Source organism: Candoia aspera, chromosome 3 (assembly GCF_035149785.1).
Source record: "Candoia aspera isolate rCanAsp1 chromosome 3, rCanAsp1.hap2, whole genome shotgun sequence".
Lineage (NCBI taxonomy): Eukaryota > Metazoa > Chordata > Lepidosauria > Squamata > Boidae > Candoia > Candoia aspera.
This window is the reverse complement of record NC_086155.1, coordinates 95824235-95840105: the sequence shown is the minus strand read 5'-3', so window position 1 is coordinate 95840105 and position 15871 is coordinate 95824235.

The following is a 15871-nucleotide window of genomic DNA, read 5'->3' as shown; positions in this document are numbered from 1 at the left end:
TGGGCATATCTCCCCCTAACACTGTCGCCTTTTGCTTTCCTTCTTTCTTGGGCTACTTCTAGTGTCTCAGCAGACAGCCATTTTTGCCTTCTTGGTTTTCCCTTTCTTTGGGATGTATTTTGTTGCCGCCTCCTGAACAATGCTGTGAACTTCTGTCCAGAGTTCTTCTGGGACCCTATCTACTAAGTCCAGTCCCTTAAATCGATGCTTCACCTCCACTGCAGATTCCTTAGGAATATTAGTGAGCTCATATCTAGCTGGTCTGTGGGTCTTCCCTAATCTCTTGAGTCTGATCCTAAATTGTGCAAGAAGAAGTTCGTGATCAGAACTACAGTCAGCTCCAGGTCTTGTTTTTACCGACTGTATAGATGTCCACCACCTTTGGCTGCAAAGGATGTAGTCAATCTGATTTCGGTGTTGTCCATCTGGAGAAGTCCATGTATAAAGCCGTCTCTTCGGTTGTTGGCAGAGAGTGTTTGTTATGCAGAGTGAATTGTCTTGGCAAAATTCTATCAGCCTATGTCCTGCTTCGTTTTGTTCTCCCAGGCCATGCTTACCTGTAATTCCAGGTGTCATTTGACTGCCCACCTTAGCATTCCAGTCTCCTGTGATGAAAATAACATCTCTTTTAGGCGTGTCGTCCAGTAGGTGCTGCAGATCCTCATAGAACTGCTCTACTTCAGCTTCTTCAGCATTTGTGGTTGGGGCGTATATTTGGATCACTGTGATGTTAGATGGCTTGCCCTGAATTTGAATTGAGATCATTCTGTCATTTTTGGATTGTATATAAGCACTGCTTTCACCACTTTACTATTAATTATGAAGGCTACTCCATTTATTCTGTGGTCCTCTTGTCCACAGTAGTAGATCTGGTGGTCATTTGATGTGAAGTGGCCCATTCCAGTCCATTTCAGTTCACTGATGCCCAAAATGTCTATCTTTAATCTTGACATCTCACCAATAACCACATCCAATTTGCCCTTGCTCATAGATCTTACATTCCAGGTTCCAATGGTGTGTTGATCCTTAGAACATCGGATTCGCCGTTCACCACCAGCACCGTCAGCTGCTAGCCATCCTTTTGGCTTTGAGCTAGCTGCGTCATCACATCTGGGGCTAGTTGAACTCATCCTCTGTTCCTCCCCAGTAGCATTTTGACCATCTTCTGACCTGGGGCTCTCATCTTCCAATGGTATACCGACATATCTCTGGTTGTACTGATCCATTTAGTTTTCACGGCAAGAATACTGAGTTGGGTTGCCATTACCTTCCCCAGGGATCACATTTAGTCTGACCTCTCTGTCATGACCTTCCTGTCTTGGGTGGCCATTCACGGTTTAGCTCATGGCATCATTGAGGTGCTCAAGCTCCAGCACCACGACAAGGTAACGATCCTTTGCTGAAGATTTTTATAAATGCATGACTTATTTTCTTTCCCTTCCTTATTCGACCTTCGCAAGGCTTCTTGCCTTCAATATTCCAGCAGACAATTCCTTGGAAGACAGGGCAGTATGCCCACAGGAAATGGATCCCATGGTGATGATCTTCTCAGGAAACAATAGCTGCTCTGAATCCTCTAATTATTCATATACATGCCTAAATGTTCCACTGTTTTGCAGTGTATTTAAATGCATTGCTTTTATACACTTGGTTGCATATGGTGTGATATTCTCTTTGTATCAATGCACCATCAACTGATGCCTATGATGCTTAATAAATTAAGGTTTCTTAAAAGCTTCTGAAGTAAGATTGGAATATCCTCAGAGAACATGGCAGCCCTATTGCTACAGGGGTTTTGATACATCACTGCCATAGTGTGGGCAGGAACCTGTTGCTCAGGTAACTTAAGTTCCTTTCATACACACAACCAACAGCACTGAAATCATGTCATCATGATGAATCCAGTGGATGTGATTGACAGAACTAGGATCTGTCCTTCTGAAAAGGATTCTGATTCTTTGAAAAACAATCCCACTTCATTGTGTTATTCACACAAACCCTTACATATTGTGAGATCTCATTGGGCTGAAGGAGGCAACTGAAGTGGCATAGGATAGGCTTAGTGTCGAGATGTAGGCCAGACAGATATTCACCACACTGCATATTCAGTCAAGGCAGAGAGGAAGGTCTGTACAGGTTGCAGATATTGAACTCTAAATACATTTAGCTTTGTTCAAATTTGTTTGTTACTGTAATAAACACCAATGAAATGTGCATGCTAGAATTTAACATTTTGTTCTCGGCAGGCTAATTCTTTAACAACAATAACAACAAAACAGGTTTTACAGTAGCAACTGATCAGATCCATTAGTGCCAAGAGCATAAACTCGTAGAAAACTTTTTGTTGCATATAAACTTGGAGAAAAAAAAATATTGTTGCATCTTTTGTTCCACCTACATTAGTTCTTATTTAAAAAAAAAAATCTTATTTATTTTTTTTAATAAGGATTAATGTACGTAGAAAATTCTTTCTATTTTATCTTCTATTCAGCATGGGATATGATCAGGCCAAAGCACTCAATAAACATTGTGTATCAGACACAGAGTGCCAATTGGATCTAGCCAGAACCCCAACCTTTATTGCCAGTAAATCCAACAGGTGTTCCACCCCCCTAATGACATACTTAATGAAATTTGAAGTCCCTAAACACTGGAGGGCCTTTCCTCTAGCACAGTGTCATGCCCTCCCCTCAGCTGTCTTTGAAAGCCAATAAAGGTAGTCCTCAACTTAGAATGGCAATTGGGACCAGAATTTCCATCACTAAGTGATGCAGTCATAAAGTGTGACTGCATTGTTTAGTGACAGTAATCCCGATTGCCATCATTAACCAAATCCTATGGTCATTAGGCAAGGCAACTTTCTGCAAAGTCAGTGGGGAAGCTGGCATGAAGTTGCAAGTCCCAGGCTGGAAGGCAAGTACGTGGCTGCTGCTGGGTGCGGTAGGGAGCGAGTGGAAACAGGGGGATGCAGGGGGGTGCAGGAGAGGGTTGTGGATGGTGCCTGATGGTGCGTGAGGGTGCAAAGGAGGCACGGTGAGAGTCGGGGAGGTTGTGCAGGGTTGGGAGACTATTCAGTGCAATGTGAGCACAGAGGGGCTGGGAGAGGGTGAGCAGGTGGGGAGACTTATGCCAGCAACTTATGACATTCCCTGCCTGCTTCCCCATTGACTTTCTGGGGAAGCCAGCAGGAGAGGTTGTAAATGGTGATCATGTGATCATGGGACACTGAACTGGCTGTAAGTGAAAACTGGTTGCCAAGCATCCAGTTCACAACCATGTGACTGCAGAAGTGCTGAGATAGCTGGAACTCTGAGGACCAGTCATAACCACCATTCGTTCAGTGCCGTCGTAACTTTGAATGGTCACTGAACAAATGTTTGTAGGTTGAGGACTACCTGTACAGGAAGATTCCTTACCCAGAGAAACAATGCCCCTGTGACTCTGGACACAGAAACAACAAGTATGTGCGTTTCCAGTCCCTGTACTACAGAGACATTCATACTAGCCTCATCTCACCATTATGGATATGCAGGGCACACAGGGCAATTCTACACCTCCCTGCTGCTTTCAGATACCAACTGTGCCACAACATGTAGTGCTGCCAGATTCTGTGCAGCAGTGCTCAAAATCCATTGGATGATGACCTGTGCCATAAACTAGACTTAACGAGCACCTGGTTCACCATATCACAGTGCTCCATAATTGGTTAGATATAGTCTTTCACATACTAAACTTTTATGCTCCCTTACACTTATCTATCATTCTTACCCCTTCTTTTAGTTTCTTATAGACTTTTATATATATTTGTTTTAATATCTTCTAGTTTTTCATTTTTTTTCTTTTTTTAGACTCTGATGTATCTTCTAGCTTTTTAAATGACTGTACCCCACCCTCCTTATACTGCTGTATGACTGTAATAAAGATTTGATTTGTTGCATATAAACTTGTTGAAAAAAATATTTGTGGCGTATTTGGTTCTACTTACATTAGTTCTTTTAAAAAAAAGGTTACCACATTGCATTATTTAAACATCATTAGTAGATTTAACATTTTTGCAGTTTATCGACATTTGATTTACATGATAAACACGCTTAAGCCTTGTTATATTTTAAATAAAATAAAACTGGAGGAAAATATCCCCAGTTCTGTGACAAGAAAATGGTGTGCTAATAACACAGAAAGAAAAATAGTTTTCATTATAAATATAATTTAAGCTGTTCTCTAGTCTCATCTTAATGATGGATGATCAGACAAGAAAAAAAACAACGGAAAATTTACATAGCAGAAATAATAAGTTCTCAAGGGTGATTACAGGTGGAGTATTTATCAGAAAATGGGACATTTTGTCAATCTAGTGCAAAAGGTACCCATGTTCCAGAAAGCATTACAAGCAAAGAAATAGGAGCAATGCGTCTTTTGAAGTGCACCGAGTATTTTGCTAAGCCTGTGTGGCTATCATGGAAGCCCAGGAAAAGGTATTGCTTCTTCAAGGAGATGTCAACAGGTCCTGCGAGGGTGTCAACACTAGATCCAAAGCACCTTTATCTGCTTTGTATCCAAATAATGCAAACCTCTATAAATGAATGCCACAATCCTGCACTTGAAAGAGGAGAAGATGTGTAGGTGATATATCCACCCAATATATCCCGTATGTGACTCATCTCATTCCACATATCCTGATTGGCTACACTGAAGAACGTTGAATGACTCCTATGCATACAGAGTAAACATGAGTGTAAATCTCAGGCAGTGTCCATCAATATGGGAAGGGATGGACCTGAAGGAGCAGAGCTTCTGGGTACTGTGGGTGTTGTTGCCTGAAGAGGGCTCAGTGGGTATTATTTTTCAGTGCTTACAAAGCAAGAAGCTATAACACTGAAGAGTAGTGATAGTGAAGTAGATATAGCATATATAAGAGACAGAAAACAAGTATTAGATGAGTTCTCTCTGAGGTTGATGATAAATGATTAAAGCTGTTCAGTGTTTGTATGGAGATGAATTTAAAAAAAAGACGAGGACTGCATTTGCTGTCCCTTCTCAGAGTTAAATTGGAAATTCTCATAAGGTGTAATATGCAAAATGATGTTCCTTGTTTTTTCTTTAATTCTTTTTAAAGATTTAACAAGATAATTCTTGTTTTTAATTATCTGAGCGAACACTGTTACATGGGGATTTAGCTCCAAGGAAACAGCCTTTGCTTTCCTTTACAATTGGATTAACAACTTGTTTCTTGCTACTATGGCTGGGGTGGGGTGGCTACTGGTCTCCAAAGAAGTAGCCTAATCTTATGCAGTGAGCAACACAAACACAGATTCAGCAACCATAATGTTTTATTGATTCAAAGTTTGGGAAAAAATCAAGCAAGCATTCACTCACACAATTACCATGCCACATAGCTTGGATTCTGGTGCATGGCCCAGGTAAGGTCCAGATGATGGGATCTTCCAACAGGGACTTCACAGCTTGTTCTTTTATAGTTAGCTTGCAACATCTGTTCCACATCACTTCAGGTTTTCATTGATCTGTTAGGTTACTGCATCAAATGTGACTTGCTGCATGGTAGTTAACTCTTAACTGTCTTGTCTCTGGTGGCTGTCCTCTGGCCCCTATCTCATTGTAATAAACTGCTTTCTGGTTCCATGCATCAAAGCATGACCTTAGAATGCAGAGCCCATTCTCCCATTCCCAGGTGGTATGAACATCCTCTGTTCACATTTCTGTTGCCTGTTAGTTCAACCATCACTTGTGCCAGGGTGCTTTGTGTCTCCCAAAGTTCAGGAAAGGTTAAAATGGAGTTGCTTCAGCCAAATTTATGACAAAAAGTATGAGAACATAGTATGTGGGAGAAATGGCTTATCCTAAATATAATCAGGATGAAAATCCTTAGGAAAAAATCCCTGTTGTTGGACTCAAAGTTAAACTGTAAAATGCAGTCCTAATCCAGTTCTCAATTGAGCGGTTCCTCTGAGGAGCTTTTATTCTGGTCCAAATTTTGATCTGGGAATGCTCATTTGATCTAAGAGATGAAAAGGCTATATATTGCTCAGTGTAGTACAATGCATTAATGAACCACCTCCAACTGTCTCAAATGTCGCTCTCAGTATTACCAATTCTATTCTCTGCAAATTGTTTGTGCTCTGGATTTGAGTGAGATCACAGGTAATGTCATTAAAAAATATATGTTATGTGATACATAATAACTGTACATGTCAAAAAGACAAGGAATGGAACTGCTGGGCTGTATCCATCTATGTTGCTGCAATTGTTTACATATGTAGTGGGAAAGGGGCGTTTGAAAAAGTTGTATTTTCTTTTATAATGTGAAGAACACTTGACAAAAGAGCTTCTTTTCCTGCTAAAGATCTTTCTATGATGCCAATACTGGAGTCAATAAAAGGATTTATGTGAGATTAGAAGGTTCTGACCAGGCCTAAACTGAATGTATAGAATAGAGACATTATTCTTACATTAGTTGCTTATATCTGTTTCCCTCAAATCTGTTCTCATACAATACACAGAGCTACTATTACTGAAAGTTGTTGTTTTTTATCTGATAAGTTGCTTTAGGAAAAGTGTGATCTTGCACAACCTAGAAAAATAAGAAATAAATAATATCTGTTTGAACCAAAACTGTAATGGAAAACAGAAAGGGACTGAATCTCATTGAGAAGAAATAAATGATTCTTGTGTGCAGAAGAGCACACTTCATAGAAGTAGTGTAATATGTTGGATCAATGAAATATATTTAAAATTTGAAATGGCAGATTTAAGGCGTATTATTATTATTATTATTATTATTATTATTATTTTAAAGAGCATCTTTGCTTTGCTTTTTGGAGATCTAATTTATAATGAAATAGTTATACACATCTACTCAGAAATGAGTCTCCATATGATTAGTTCAGCTTATGTCCAGGTGAAGGGCTACATGGAAGGAACTCAGAATCATTGAATGTAATCATTGGAATCATCTAATCCAATGCCCAGCCACCGCAGGAACCCACTACTGTTTGTCAAACTGAGCACAATTGGATTTGCTACTTTGCATATTACCATTCCAGTGTATCTCCTTACAGAGCAGCAGACCATTAGTTTTAACCTCCTAAAACAGGTGCACAGTGTTTCATAGTATAATATAGTAATATACCATATAGATAGATAGATATAGATATAGATATAGATATAGATATAGATATAGATATAGATATAGATTAGATATAGATATAGATATAGATATAGATATAGATATAGATATAGATAGATATAGATATACACACACACATACATACACACACACACATATATACACCAACACACATACATACATACATACTGTACATACTGTATATATAGTATAATATAGTATAATATAATATATAATGTACAGAGTATAGAGACAGTTTGGTCTAGAGGTTAAAGGAATGGGCTAGAATCCAGGAGTCTGAGAGGCATGAAAACTGGCTGGGTGACTGTGGGCTAGTCACTCTTTCTCAGCCCAACTCATCTCACAGGGTTGCTGTTTTGGGGAAAATCGCTGCCTTGAGTTATTTATAAAAATAATAAAGGTGGGATAGAAAACAAATAAAATAATAAACAAATAATATCATATTAAAATTTGTATGCCATTAGTCAAAACCTTCTGCCTTCATCCTGGGAATAAGCCACATCGTTCTTAAGTTCACTGAAAAATTTAACTGCTTTTAGAGTTGGGAAAATGCCTCTTGACAGATGTCTTGACCAAGCAATAATGGAAAGGTCACACTGTACTGAAGCATTTGTCGAGATTTCAAATGACTGTCTTCTGGAAATTAGATCCAATTGCATCTAATTAGAAATGCTGATTTCCAAATAAGAGTCAAGAAGCCATAAAACAATTAAATCAAAATGATTCTATATGATTTATTTCCAAAACACCTTTCTTCTGAAAGGATCATATGTCATGAAGTATGTACAGTTCAAGCCGAGATATAATAATTTCCTAACTTTCACTCTAAAGATGAAGATCAGGGATCTCAGTCATTCCTATTTTATGGGTCTCTGAGAACCTTTTGAATGAGTTATTACTTCAGGAAAAGGGATTGTGATTGAATGCTAGAATAAAAGTACACTGTGGATATTCCTTAAAGGCAAGCCTCCTTTAGAACACACAAGTAACAATTGTCCAACTGGACCAACAAATCTGTTCTTTCCTAGCAATAATTTCACTTTTTGCCTTTCTCCACAGTAAGTAGTTGAAGATATTGCCTTTCTTCAACATGTATTGTTTATTCCCTTTATTTATTTATTTATTTATTTAATCATATGGCATAGCAGTTCAGTGTTCATGATTTTTTTTTTCCTTGCTGGGAAATCCTTGTGAGATCCAGCAGCCAGATGGACCCTTCAGTCATGCCTGGAGACATGAGAAGCACATCTTTAGCTGGCATCTTTTGAAAATGTATGTTCAGAGTCAGCACTGGCAAACTGTTGAAGGCTTATATATTTTGGTGGGAGGAGGGAGGAGGCCATCTTAATTAAAGCTGGCTGTGATTTGCCTTAGCATATTCTAAGGCAGCAGCAGGCAATCTTTTTCTGCCAAGAGCCACCTTCCTAAGGGAATAATCTGTTGAGAGGCCCATCTCTTGCTAATGGTAATTAGGGCTGGAGCAAGTGATGAGCAGCACAAGAGTCAAAGTTGTGGGGTACCTCATTTTTTCCCTGAGACTCTTAAAGAATTGCTGATACGCTGTTTTCCTTTTCTGAGATTATATTTTCCATCTTTTTCACCCCCAGTATCTAGCAGAGAAGAAAATCACTTTTTCATTTATTTGCAGAAGTTTTTTTAAAAGTAGTCTGAGGGACACATTTGGTATGAAGTATTGAGTTGTCTGAGCCTGTTCTAAGTAATTATGTGTATATGTCTGAGTACAACAGGTCAGCAACAAGGCTTTCACATGTTCTTCCACCTTTGTTAATTCAGTTGACCAAACTGGGCTTAAAAATCACACAATACATTGTATCACACCATAATACAGGGAAAGTCACTTCCGATTAAGATAGATATCAGCATACTTCAGCACTCTCTGCAGTGTTATTATCTTGGTAAATGCTACAAGAGGAAACAGAAAGACTTTATCTTCCCTTTTATTATTGGAGAAGATCTGTTGCTGATTGTTTGGATGGTACCCAAGAAAGTTTCACCAACATCTTCTCTTATTCCTTCCCCCTCCATCTAGCCACAGCCTCATAGACCGATAAATATTTGGTTGGAATTGGGTGTCATCCAAATTAAATACATAAAATTAAAAAAATACAGATGTGAGGTCTGCCCAAGTTTTATAAAGGGGTGTGTGTGGGCTGAGAGCATAATATTTAAACTGAGTGGTAGTAAAAAGAAGGAAGGAATACTCAACAAACTGGAAAATCTGTTGACATATCTGTAAGAGATTCAATTGTTGGGGGAAAAAAAATCAGGACAAATCTCAGTCTTATGAGTCTTGTTTGCATGTGTTGGAAATTCCAGAATGAGGATGAGTCAACCTGTTTTCTTGAAGGAAATATTGATATATGAAATAATAGCTCTGCCAGAAAATATTTATAGAGTGATTCACATTTCAAACATAATTCAGAAGAAAAATGTTTCAGAACTTACTTAAATATGAGCCCAGAATATCTCTTCTATTCATCCTGTGAGTCTGAAAAAAGTGGCAATTCTTCTATTTATTTAAGGAATCTATTCAGTAAAGTTAATGCAACTTTGTTGGATTCAGACAGAACTTTAATTATTTTCCCAGGAAAAGCTTATGTTATGGGATAATTCCAACTTAAAAATCAGTGAAATTTTCAGAGGGGAAGTAAGTTGGGCCTTTCATAACAGTATTTCTTTGGACTAACTTACTTCTGTTTTTAAAACTTAAAGAACTTAAGACAGAATTTGATATATCTAGGAATGGGTTTTGGAAGTTGGTTCAACTTAAGCATTTGATGTTTGGGATATTTGATCCTAATGCCATTGCTGCCTTTATAATCTAATTTGGTGGAGCTTTGGAGGACTTAACTGAAGCTCCTATGCAAGTAAGAAACTGAAGGAAATGTGTGAAATTGTCATCAACTATTTACACAAACTTGAAATAATGAAAGTGAATTACCCCTTTTTGGGAATGAGTGGAAAGTTATCTTAAAGAATATGAAATTCATATATTTTTTTATTTTATAATGTGCCTGTTTGGTGTGGGTCACTTGACTATAGGAGGTGCAATTTAGAAATTGTAAGGAAGGTCAGTTTTGTCTTCTCAATGTATAATTGTTTTGGTAGTCCCCCCAAACAAATAGTATTTGATATCTTGATTGATTACAAAGATAGGTACTCACATGGAATAGATTCATCCTACTATTGCCACATCTGAGCTGAAAGGGGTTATAACATAACCTTGGATTGATAAGTTGCTGGTTAAAAAGGACAGAGATGTTGCATTTCACAATGTACCTATCTTTGGAATCAACCAAGATATCAAATACGATTTATTGGGGGGATTACCAAAATAATGATTATACACTGAGAAGACAAAACTGTCCCTTCCTTACAACAAGGGATTGCTGATATGTGTGGTTTATTAACATTTGAATTTGGGTTGAGGTTTTATTATCTTGTGATTTATTTGTTTTATTTTCAACAAAAGTCTAAAGAAAACCAATCTGGTCAGTTTTTGGAATAGTTCATGAGATAAATTTCCATAAATTATTTTTTTTTTCCTTTTCAGGGGGGAGAAGTAAATTTCAATATTACATTGTTTTGCTAAGTCTGTTTATGTCTGTGCCTTTTTCTTAATTAGTTGGACCAATAACATTTTTAAAATGAAGAAAAATGGTATCAAGAAAAAAGACATTTTATTTGGAATGGAAAAATGTCCTAGCTCAGAAGAAAATCACGTTTACGGTATTATCGGATGCCACTGAGATGAGTAGCAGAACAAAAACTGATACACTCCTCCTTGTTCAGTTCTTCGTGGAAATAATTGATTAAGGAGGCAAAAGCAGTCCCTGTCCCATAAGCGGAACTCAAATCCCAATTCAGTCTAGGAAGTCCGCTACATTCTGCCACTTGCAAAATGTCCCATGCCTCACCAATTCTTCATTATCTTCCTGTGTTGTTGTGCTCATGCATAATTCTGCAAACTGAAAACCAACCAAGCAACCAACCCACACCCTAATCTGGTCTCTCAGGATTTTTCCAAAAAGTGAAAAGCTCCTCAAAATCCAGCTAGTTCCTTCTAGCAGATACCAGCCCAGAAATCCACCTTAATGTACAGAACTGTATGTCTGAGGCAGAATTCTGTCATCATTCCCAGCATTATTATTTTCCTTGTGTTTGAAGTCAGTGAAAATGAATTCACAGGCTTCGGAGGACTTTTACTTTTTTTCAAACATGTACTTTCACAGTTTATGTTTTTCTGATAGAAGTTGCTGATAGATGATAGATAGATAGATAGATAGATAGATAGATAGATAGATAGATAGATAGAGAAATGTAGTAACATAATCCTATTGAGTGTTGTAAGCACTTAATGAGCACCCAATGCCTGTCATCCAAAGTAATAGCTATGGAGGGGAAGTAGTAGGGTCAGAGAATTACCTAGATATACAGTATAAGGACCACCAGTCAGTGACTACTTTTTGCCTTCTGAGTTCTGTTCCTATATCAGGAAGCTGCTAGGTTCAGAATACACAATAGAATGCACAAATTAGGTCACTATGGCTTAAAATCAGAGGGGAGGGATAAAATTCATTTTATTAGCAACTATTAACAAATACATATGAAATCAGTTCCATTTTTTTTAATGGTGAGAAAGAGAGATGACCTAGATGATTCCATAATGAATTTTAGGGAAAAGATACACACATACCTATTGCCTTACTCAACCTGTCTTTGTGTCCCCAAGAAATCTGAAAATGTGTTTCCTCAATGGGAGCTTTTACTTCCTCACTGAATTTTCATTTAAGCAAGGTACTACCAGCATCCCTAATCTTGATCAGTATGGAGCACAAAAACTGACCTATATTTAACATCTTGTGAAACTCTTGCCCATTAGTTTCAACCCCAGGTGACATCTGAGGGTGCTATAACCTCCCCTGAGTTGTTATCACTAGCTATCATCAGGTTATGAAGTCAGCTGGATCTTAAATATTCTTGACTCCAACAGAACTACTGTGCAAGTACCTCTGACATTCACTGGAATGATTGAATTCATAATGGCTTTACTCAGTTACTCTGAATACTGGATAAGCTATTAAAATAGATTGCAACTGTATTTTCTCTGCATGATGAGGGATGACTATGTGAGGAGAAATATAATCATGCCCTTGCTAGAAACCAAAAGAGTCCTCAGAAACCAATTGTTTATGCACCAAAGAGTTAGATTTGCATATTCTTCCAGGTATTTGAAAAAAGCAGGACATTGATTTCCGTGATGTGGTAGATGGTAAGCAAGTGTGTATCTGTTATTTCCCTCCCTCCTTCCCTCCGTCCCTCCTTCCTTCCTTCCTTCCTTCCTTCTTTCTTTTCTTTTCTTTTCTTTTCTTTCTTTTCTTTCTTTCTATCTTCACTTTTAGGAAGCCCAAGTGGTCTATTATGCTGGTGGTGAATAAATGTAAAATAACAGAAGGAATGAAATCTCTGGCAAAAAATGTTTCCTATAGTTCTAGAAAGTCTCTTGAGTTAAATTCAGGAGGATAGTGAGGCAAGACACAGTGTATGCATGCAATAAAAATATATAGTGACTACCATCTCCAATCCCTGTTGGAGATTAACAGTTATATGGTGTTCTGCTGTAGTTTTCTGGATAACTAGGAACAATACCCTTTCTTACAAGGGGGGATGGAGAAAGGATCCATTAAAAAGTATAGAAAATATTTTAAGCTTTTGCTTTTTCTCATCACACTTCTGCCTTTATGTCTCTGAAGGAGCAGACAAATATACAAAGATATTGTTTATGTTTATTTTATAGATATATAATTTTCTCCTTAAAATACCCTTTCCTTCATGAAGAATAATTCTGAATATTGTCTTGGATATTCAGGTGCTTTAGAGATTAAGCTTTGTAAATATCTCTGTCTCCTTGAGCTTATCATCTTCCACACATGTGAATCCAGAAGATGGATTCACATGACTAATGCAATCCATATTGGCAGCATCTCATTTTGGAACCAGTTCAATTGTAGGAAGCCAAGTTGATGCTTGTGCTGCCAGTTGATATAAATGACATTTCCATGAAAAAAGTGCATTCTCAAAGCACCTTTCCTATGATTGCTAGATGTCTGAGCTAGGGATTGAATGTCAATTATAAAACTTAGTTTGTTGGTCAGTTCCAGTGGTCCCTCTTAATAAGGCATCTGGTTCCTTTCTCAAGCAAATCATTTATTTTCATTAAGATGAACTTTGCTGCAAATATCTAGTGATTAAAATTACAGGGTCACTGATTGTCTATTTTATCAGCAGATACTGACACGAGAAATTAATCTTTCTTAAACTATATAAAACATGTATTGAAAATGTATATTCTCACAGAATAAGGTAAATTATGTATTGAAGGAAAAACTGTTTTTCTTCAATACATAATTTACAAAAAGGCATTTTTTGTAAATGTAAAATTGTATCCAAGATTATATGATAGGATTAACTGGATATCCTCATATTTAATTTTCCTACATATGGACTCCATATGTGGGCATTTGACTTGCTTACATATTTGATATGCCTACATATGAACACCATGAGATAAGTGTACAGAAGTACTCAAGATTGTGAATATACTAAGAATAACAGGCTAGAAGACATATTTGTACAATGTTGCATCCTTGCTTGCTCTCTTTTTTAATTTTCTGAGAAAAAAATACCTAGTGTTGTTATGCATATAACTGTTGGACAGTAGGAAGTCATGGTTTCACATTTCTGTACTACAGTACAATTTAACAAATACTGACAGTTTAGTGTGGCTTGAAGATTCAACTAATTTGTGTATATAATCATTTCATTTAAATAAATGAATTTAGACTAATAATAATCTGGGTTGACTTTCTGGAAAACACTGCAATCAGGAGCTATAAATCTGTGAAATGAAATCTGTACGTCTGCCTAAACATAACAGGAAAATGGTTGGTGTTCTAAAATTGATAATGCACTATGTCATTTCTTGTAATTATCAGATGAGGTGCAACCAGGGAAATGAACCAAAGGCTGAAATCTCAGAGGAAATCAGGCACACGTTGCAATAATGTCTGTGTTCTGTTATTAGTTCAGACACTCATCTAGAACATTAAGAAAGCAAAATTCTTTTTCAACACACAGAAACTGTTTTATAATAATCATCACCTTGATAATAAAATCACATATAGCAGAACTGAAAGTATGCCGGTGTAAATATGGGAACATTTTTCTTTAATAATGATAGCTAAATCTATGAATTTTGGTTTCTTTCAATTTTTCATTTTTGTAACCCTAATGTTGTCCCATTTCAGCATTTGTATGTTTGTTTGTTTTACAAAATATTTATGTGCACCTATGTTTCCTGAACATGTTGAAATTTTTGCAAGCAGTTCACTTTAATATTTTTGCATGCTCTTCCTATATGCTTTTTCTATTTTCTTTCCCTAATAGTTAATATTATATGAGTGTGTGTGTATATAAATAATTTGAGAGTAGCATTACAATATTTGCAGAAATAGAATATCTCCGCAACTAAAGCTTCAAATACCAGTTTTTAAAATATGTATTTAAAGAAACTCATATTAAAAAATGAATCAAACAAAGCTGTTTTTCTTATTTGTAATAGTAAAATGTTGCCCTTCCTCCTTACAATTTTATTTTTAGGCTTCACTGAAAAGCATTACTTCAGGTCTGCTATGATTTTGTTTAAAATCAGGATCTTTGATAGGATTATTCAAAGGTAAGGTAGCTTTGCCCTTTCTCTGAAATGGCTGTTTGTTTTCAGGGACATGAGCATGTAGCCACAATTCATTGATTTCAAGTTGTATCTACTGTACATCCTGTTTTCAAAAACAGGCCAATTGGCCTCAAACTGATTCCAAGATTGCCCAATTTGACTAGAGGCCTGTTTCTAAATTTCCATTTTTGAAATCTGAATGTTGATGTCCTTTGTCAACTCGCAGTTGAATTAAAACAATTATACTATATTTTTTTCTGAATGATAATGTGGGATGAAATTTGTGCAAATTCTACCACGTCAATGAAGAGTGCCAAATATTAGATTAACGAGTGTGGAGAGTGGTTCTTAAGGGAATTGCTCATTGTGTCTTTATTTTGGGACAGAAGCATGACAAATGACCCAAGATACCATTTGTGTCTATGGGAAGGCGGCACTGATTTTCACCAACAGAAGATCAATATTTCTAAGATGGTGAGAAACGGGAAGGAATCTATGTAAATAGGTGTCTGTAAATAACATTGCATGCATTGGAAAGGAGAATATGCAATTAATGATAAACTGTTTAATAGTAGTATTTGACTACAGAAGGCAGGAGTTCCTTAGGAGCAAAGTATGTGAGTCTCTGCAGACTATGAAAGGACAGTAGAATCACTGGAAGACTTCTGACCCAGGTCATCTATCAGCTGCTTGTAGCATCTTCTCCAAAAAACCCTAACCAGTGCTTGATCAACTTGGTTGAAGGATGGTATACAAGAGTGAGTGAATGAAAGGGTGAATGGGAATTTATTATTGAAACTGTATAATAACCCAATTTTTTTTATTACTTAGGTTTTGTGCCTATGGTTTCATATCTACTGTTGCATAAGATCCCAATCCCTTTGACTTTGGTTCCTGAGTGCTGTCACCTCTACATCTCAAAACAGAAAGCAAAGGCACTCAGGTTAAAACCC